The sequence below is a fragment of the Anas platyrhynchos genome, chromosome 21 (assembly GCF_047663525.1).
Source record: "Anas platyrhynchos isolate ZD024472 breed Pekin duck chromosome 21, IASCAAS_PekinDuck_T2T, whole genome shotgun sequence".
Classification (NCBI taxonomy): Eukaryota; Metazoa; Chordata; class Aves; order Anseriformes; family Anatidae; genus Anas; species Anas platyrhynchos.
Window position 1 is genome coordinate 15,284,810 of NC_092607.1, and position 7,920 is coordinate 15,292,729.

A 7,920-nucleotide genomic window follows, 5' to 3' on the forward strand; every position below is an offset into this window, starting at 1 on the left:
CCTGCAGCAATCGCGCCGGCGATCTGCAGCTCTGCTGCCAAACGTCAGCTTCGGGCTCCACCGGTGGCACGCGGACGGGTCGGGCAGGCGGGGACCAGCCGGGGCTGCCAGGAATGCGGCTGCACGCCCACGCCATGGAAATGGGCGGCAGGTAAACAAGCAGCCGCTCGGCGAGCTGTGGTCCCCGGCGGACCTGTAGGGACTGTTTGGTGGTTGCTCATCCTGCATGAAATTCCCGGCTTGTTCCTCCGCGGAAGGGACGGAGCAAGGGGCTACACGGGGTTGTTTTCACCCAATATTTCTCACAAGCCGTCTGCGGTGGGGTAAAGGAAGCTCTTGTTCCCTTTTTTCCCTTCTCTTTCCTTTTGGGCTGTTTGCTCTACAAAGGGATGTGGCAATTAGAGATTGATTGCTTGGGCCAGCCCAGTACCTCAGGCTGATGTCTGCGGTGGTGGAGTTAATGGCAGCCCCACAGAAGAGGCGGCCAACTGTGCTTGGACCAGCCCAGGGCAGCAGGGAGGCGCAAAGCCCTAAAAGATAACCAGCAGCAGCCAGACCTCCGAGTGGGACACACGGCACTGGCTGTGGGGGCACCGCCACCGCCAACGGTTCAGCTGCTGTGCTATCTGAGGTTTTGGGAAGGGAAAGGGTAAAAGGAGGGCTCGGTGGCACAGGCTGCTTGTGGGCGGATGGGCTGTGCCACCCACCCAGCCTGCAGCAGCGAGGAAACTCGAGGCAGGTGCCTGGACGGGTTGTGGTGCTGGGCGAGAAGGCAGAATCGGCACTTCTGAGAAGAAGAAAGTGATGCATTTTGTAATGATCTCCACCTTGTCTTACAGATGTCTATTGGAGATCACGCAGGCTGCTTGGAGAAACTGTGATTGCATCAAAGATTGCCCTGCTCCCAGGCTGGAAATCAAAAAGATCTGAACAGGAACTCTCTTTCTTTCCAACCGAGAATTAAAAATATATATATAAATAAATAAAAGAAAAGGGGAAAAAATAATTCAAGCACTTTTTCTAGGAAAAAAAAAAGTCTTCTAAGCAAAGAAACATGAAACCACTAATGCAACCTGGAGATATCTGATCAAGACTGAGATAGACGGCTGGGACTGGGAACCAGTGAGGCGAGAGCGTTGCACGGGCAGCGAGGAGGATTGGCAGCAATGGGGCTGCCATAGGCAGTGTGGGAGAAGGTACAGCAGAGAGTGGTATCTAGGAAAAAGCAATCTGGTTTGGGACTCCTCTGAATTGAAGCTTTTTGTACAGTAAGGCCTGTTTTTCCCCTTGCTGGCACATTGCTCAAATTCCAGCTCTCGCCGTTACTGGACGAGACAAGAAGGCTGCTTCAGCCTATTTGCTGGATGGAAAGGATGTGACCAAACTCACAGGGGGAGATCAGAGAAGAGCAGAGCAGAGAGGAAAATAGCAGTGAAGGACAGAGAGGAGAAGGTCAGAGATGAGAAGAAGAAATTAGAAAAAAGAAGCCCAGGAAGACTAAAGAAGGGAAGGTCCAGGAGTGTCAGAGAGGACCGGAGTGCCAAAGAATGTCAAATAAGGTCAAAGAAAATTAAGAGAAAGTTCAGTGATGTTGGAGAAGCTTGGAGAAGGCAGAAATAAGGAAAAAAAGAAGGTCAGGGAAGGGAAGATCAGGTTGGGAAGATCAGGGGTGAAGAGATTTAAAAAAGAATATGTGAGCAGAGAGGAGACAAGGAGGCCAGAGGAAAGATGGACATAGAAGATCAAAGAATATTTTTGAAGAGGTCAGCAAAGAGAGAAGATGACAGAAAGCAATAGGGGAGTAGGTGAGAGATTAGGGAAAAAAAAAAAAAAAAAAAAAAAAAAGACCAGGGAAGACAAAAGAAGAGGTCAGGGAAGAAAAGATCCAAGTAAATCTAGGGATGCTAGAGCCAACTTCACCCGCACCAGCCCCACAGTGTGCACCTCCCCGCTTGCTAACCTAACTCTGGGGGGCCCCAGTGCCATTCTGATCAGTATTTTGGGACCAAAAGACATAAAACAGAACCCCAGGCTGACATGAAGAGCCAGATGTGTCTTCCCACCCCTGGGCAGGGTGAGCAGCAGGAGCACCCCCTGCAGTTCTTGGTGGCATTGCCAAAGTTCTCCTGCCCATCCTTACTCCATTTAGACGTAAGGCCTCTGTCCTCTACTTGTCTTGCACCTGCCTTGCCCAAGGGCTGCCTTTTTGCAAGAAGCACTGTCCTTATCCCTGTTACAGTGCAAGCAGAAAATAAATCAGGGTTAGGCAGAAATCAGGACCTACCAGTGCAGCGTCATGCAGGGCAATTAAGGACCAGAGCTCCAGATGTCGATGGTGATCTCAGGTTGGAAATCCAGCATGAAAACATCTTTTTCTCTTGTTAACAGTCATCTGTCTCAGTGAAGATTAAAGAAACGTTTTCTTCCAGGCTTGCAATCATCATTGCCTTGTCAGCGGGGGCTCTGGCATTTTTGCAGCCATGCTGAACGCGGTTTCTCTGAAGGAATCGTTAGCATGTGTCAAGTCAGTGGGAATTTGGGCAATACATCCTCTCCCTCATTTGGAAGTGATGTGGTCTCTGCACACAGAAACCTTGCTGGATGTGACGGCTCCACCCGCACAGCTTTCCTGGGAAGCCAAGTGAGCTGAATGTCATCGTCCATGCCTACAGGAATACGTGATAAATGTGATAAATGCAGGATATATTTGCCTGCACCAAAAGAAAATCTTCCTATGGACTGTGGGGGACTTTTCCTTTTGATCCATCCATGGCCAAAATACAAATGTCCCCTTGCTCAGGGCCTCAGTGGGGTTTGCATTGATGAGGATGAGCATTGATGAGGTGCTACAGCCCCATTTCTGGCCCTGTGTCAACAGCAGCCGTCATGAACAAGCCTGAGGGCCCTTCAGAGCCTGATTGTCCTGGGATTTTTCCGTAGGGCCCTATAGGATTGAACACACCCAGAGCTCTCCCCAGCAGGACAGATGGGAGCAACACTGCTGGGCTCACCGCACGCTGCAGGAACGAAAGCCAACAAAAAAAAAATATTAAAATTAAAAACCAAAAGCAATATGGAGCAAAGCAGGCACATTTTGCAGCGGGGCAGCCTGGGGTAGTGCAGAGCAGCACAAGTAGCAGGCAGCATCCACCAGGGGCTGCTGCCGGCTTTGGGAAGCGGCCGGCGGAGCCCGGAGCTGCCCGGCGGAGGCTGAGCGGGAGCCCCGCGGGGGAGGCTCGGGGGGAGGCTGCGGAGGCCGGGGCGCCCCTAGCCCCTCGGCCCTGCTCCCCACTTTGTCCCCCTCCTATATATCCGCAGCAGGAAGGAAATGGGCTCCCTGGGTCAGGGGCTGGCACTGGGCACACAGGGCTTTGGGTTTGCAGGGAGTTCCTGCCACCCCTGCTTGGAAAAGCAGATTTTAAGGCTTTACCTGCCTCAGATTTCCATTATGAAAAGATATAAAACCAGGCTGGCTGGGAGAAGGGACACTCCAAGTGTACCTGTGGCACAGATAGAGTAAATTCTATTTTTATACAGTTTTTTTCCTCTCGCCATCTGCTCCTGGAGGGCGTAGCTCAGCTTCTCCGAGCTGTCCCACTGATTTCAAAGCCAGGAGCTGCTGCTTGCAAGCCTTCAGTCATGATTAGCAAAGAAGAGCAAAAGGCATGTCAAGGAAGAGGATGAACTTGCCCCTTTGGGAACTCCTGGAACATTTAGACCCGCAGCAAAGGGTAGATTTTCCTGGACCCAGCAGCTTCATGCCGACACGGCAGTGCTGCATGGAGTGTGCATGGGCTAGGAAAGACTATTCCTGCAAAGATGTTTAACGTGAGGTTATTTGTGCTGTTTGAGCAGCTCTTTCCTGGTAAGCACGGAATCTCACAACCCAGCCTGCATGAGATGTGGTGTGAGATCCAGCATGAGATGCAGCACGCGGCCAGCATCACTCCAGCAATGCCAGTGCTGGCAGACACGCTGTGTAAAGCCAGCAGAAAAAACTCTGAGTCCTGTAGAAATGGTGGAACCAATCAATTTTTATCCTTTGCCTCTCAAAATGGAAATACATTGTCCAGACTGAAGCAGAAGGTGGGGAAATCTCCTGCAATAAAATCCTCCTTTCCTTCTCGGGGCTAACGCTGCCAGCCCTGGGCCTGGATGCGCCCCGGCGAGCTGCACCCACACCTTCATCCTGCTCACACCGGTGCTACTTTGCCCTTTAGCTGTAACTTTTCCCTCCGTTGGAAGGAGAAGCAGATGAGTCCTTTCCACGTTGGCTCAGTTTTCTTTCACCTTCTTGAACCTGCAACATCTGGGTTGCAAACACTTGGGGCGAGCGGTGTTTGCCTTCCAAGGTGCTGCAAACGTGCAGGAGAGTACAAAGGCATCAGAAAACTGGGTGGCAGCTGTTCTCAATGAAGCACAAAACGATGATGGAAACGTATCTGTCCATGTCCGGCTTTGGCACAACTTGTCTAGTCAGGAAACACGTTGTAAGTTTTCACGATCCCACCTAAATTCACCTGCTCCTATCCCTGTTCCTCAGATTTTCCCAATAGCCCAACACATGAATATCAGATACCCTTAGAAATAACCTGAGCCACCCCCAAAATAATGGGGTGGTTTGCAGGGCACACTTGCATCCCAGACCCCGTGCCCAGCTCTTACCAACGCAGAGGAGACTGGTGAAATTTGGGGTTTTAAGCTTTTCTTCCCCAATTATGTGGGGCAGCTGGGCAGCCCCTCATTCAGCTCCCATCCCAGCTGGACCACGGTGCTGGTCCCACCCCAAATCCATTTTTTTCCCTGGGGAGAGGCAAGATTCATCTGTTTTTAGCTGGCTCCCTCTTGGCTGAACTGGGGAGGACCCCGCTGTCCTCTGACACGTCTTGGCTCTCCTTTAGGCGGTCATGACTCACGGCTTGAGAAACCCTGCATGAAAGAGTCCTTCCTATCTCTTACTCCTCTGTCTCTGCTCTGTCTCCTACAATATCCATTTTCCCTTGCTCCTCCCTCCTCCTCTGGCCAAAACAAAATAAAAAATTAAGTGTGAATTTCAGAGCCAAAGATGCTTTTTTTTTTTTTTTTCTTTTTTTTAGGCGGACACCAAGAAGTGAAGAAAAAACCCTTCCTGTTGATTACAGTCCATGAAAATGGCTCCAGTTACACGGCAAGTTTGGCAAATTGCAGAAGATGCAAATGTCAATTGAAGAAACTCTGGCAGTAAATATTTTTCACAACTGCTTTGTTAGCAAAGGTTTTCATTGGAATGGCTCCGGCTCTCAAGAGCTGGGGAGGGATGACAGGTCTTTATTTTTTGGTAGGCTTCAAATGTTTTGCCTGTAAAACACAACTATGTCATTTATCCCTCTGTAATTAATTCATCATTAATATCTCAGTCCTCAAGACAAAAAAAAACTTATTTTGAAGTTGATTTCTGGAACAAGCCCTTGGAACAAAAGACGTTTTACTGTTCTCATCTCCCAGGCTCTCCTCAACACGTTATCTCCACCTGAACAACCACTGTATGAAGCCTGAAAGCTCCAAGTCACATTCTTTTTTCTCACTGTTTCCATCTTCTCTTCCCCATGATGGGAAACCAGGAGCATCACCTTGTGCCCACCTCGTGCCTGTCACCCTCAGGTTGTGCCTGTCACAGGAGATGATGGAGAGGTCTCACCACAGTGAAAGGCAGGAACAGGTCTCTTGCCCCTAATTCACCACCGGTTTCTCATCACTCTCCCGGCATCTAATAGCCTCCTTTAACTCCCAGTTTGCTGTGGTCTCTGACCAGCAATTAGGGAATATAAAGTAGCTCTCCACCAAGGGAACTGCGAAGAAAAACTGGGTTTTCTGTAGCCTCCAAACACAGAAGGTGAATAAAAGGACTCGGCTAAATGAGCGCCGTGCTTACACATACAAATTGCTAAGCTGGTGCTAGCAACATTATGTTTTCCTTCTAGGGCCAAAATCGCTGGAAATGTAAGATTTGCCCTAGGGCCCCATCGCTAATCTGCCGGGCTGTGTGATGTAACCCTTGAAAAGTTGTGTGTGTGGTTGTGCAATGGCTGGGGCTGCACGAAGCGGTGATTTACGTCCCTTCCTCACACGCACCTCGTGTGGTTGCAGGGACCTCCGTGAATTTTTGCTCTCTAAGTGTAAAAGCTCCTTTTGGGAATGCGCTGTACTTGGGCCAATGTCTCTGCTGACCTGCGCCAAGGGTTGGGCCAAAACCCTGACTTTGCAGCCCTGGGTTTGCAGGCTCCATCTCTAGCCCCGTGAGCCTCCTTCACAAGCGTGTGCCCCTGTTGCTGTCAGAAGATGCCAAGCACGTGTCCTTGTCCCATGAGGATGCCCAGGGATGGCTCCCGTCTCCTCCACCTCCCCCAGATCTCCCTCCCCTGCCCCAATAAGCTACAAAACCACTGCATGCCCACACTCCTGCATCCTGGCTCCCGTGCAGGGGGATCCTTTCTCCTCCCACTCATTTTGGGGAGTCCTTTAGCAATTCCCCAATGTGGCCTGATGGAAGACGTGCCCACTCCGTGATCCCTGCAGGAATGAGCATGCAAATAAAGCCCGAAGGTGCAGGGCTTCACCGCCCGCCTCCCTGCCTGGCCCTGCTGCTCGCAGGGCTGTGATTTATGCTTTGATTTGCGAATGTCTCTTCCTGCCAGGTGATCGCATGGGCCCTCGCCTGCACATTATTTTCGCATTTGCTTTTCCTTCCCTTCCCACCCCCATCCCCATCCCTCACAAAATGGTTTTCATTTTTATTAAAGCAATTTATTCTTGAGGCTGCCAAAGGCTTATCAGGTTCGGCATACGTTCAGACAAGTTGTGCCTGGTGATTCGGGGGGAAGAAAATGAATGAAAGCAACAACACAGGGGCGGCCGAGCGGGGCTGGGGCGAGCGTGGCCAGGCTCCAGCGCGGAGATTTTGGCTCCAGGCGAGGGTGGAGGTCAGGAGCAGACAGCCTGAGCCGAGCGAGGGAGGGACAGAAAAGGGGCAAAGGGGATGGGGGGAGACATTTAGACTCCCTCCAGCTATGTGCAATAGCATCGCTGCCAATCCAGAGCTGCTGGTATTCCAAATGGCACTCGGAGAGGCACCTCTCCCCGCGTGGAGGCATGTTCCTCAACGCTCCTTTAAGAAACTCCTTGGAAACATCAAGAGAAGACGAAATCTTCCTGACGAATTAATTTTCTCCCTCGGCCTGACCCGTCAGCCTACGCTGCCAGCAAAGCTCCCATTAGCTTCGGTGGAGTTTGCCAACATTTGCTCAGCTCCAAGACCCGTAGAAATCCACTGGAGCCTTTCCATTGATTTCGAGGAGCTCCGGGTCAGCTCTTCTGACTGCGGGATGAGGCGCGGGGTCTGGGCGCTGGCGCACAGCTCGGAGCCTGCTGCTGAGTGATGAGCTGTTGGACGACGTCTTCATCTCTGGGCAGGGCCAGGAGGAGGGACGGCGATGCTAAGTGGAACCATCCTGGAGTGAAGTCATTTGTTTCGCCGCGCTCTTTCCCTTCTCCCGAAGGTTCCCGGGGAGGGGGATTGCAGCTTGAACGCGGCGATGTGTGCCGAGACCAAGGCTTTGTTCCCTTGTGTTCACGTTCCCATCCATCCTCAGCTCTGGAAAAGCTGCTCTGTCCCTGAGGTTGTCACCCGTGGTGCTGCCACCGCCACAGCACTCCTGCCGCTGCCATCCTCAGCCCCGTGGCCCTGCCCGAAGGGAGCAAAGCCCCTCTGCACCGGCAGTCTTCAAGCGCTCCTCGAGAGGCAGCTAAACACGGCTTTTATCAGCGTATGAGAGCTTGCAAAGATAACGCTTCAAAGAAAACACGTTCTAAATACACCTTTAAAAGCCTTAAAATGTAATTCCATAAATGTTTGTGTTACTTGGGCGAGAGATAAAGCCGAGT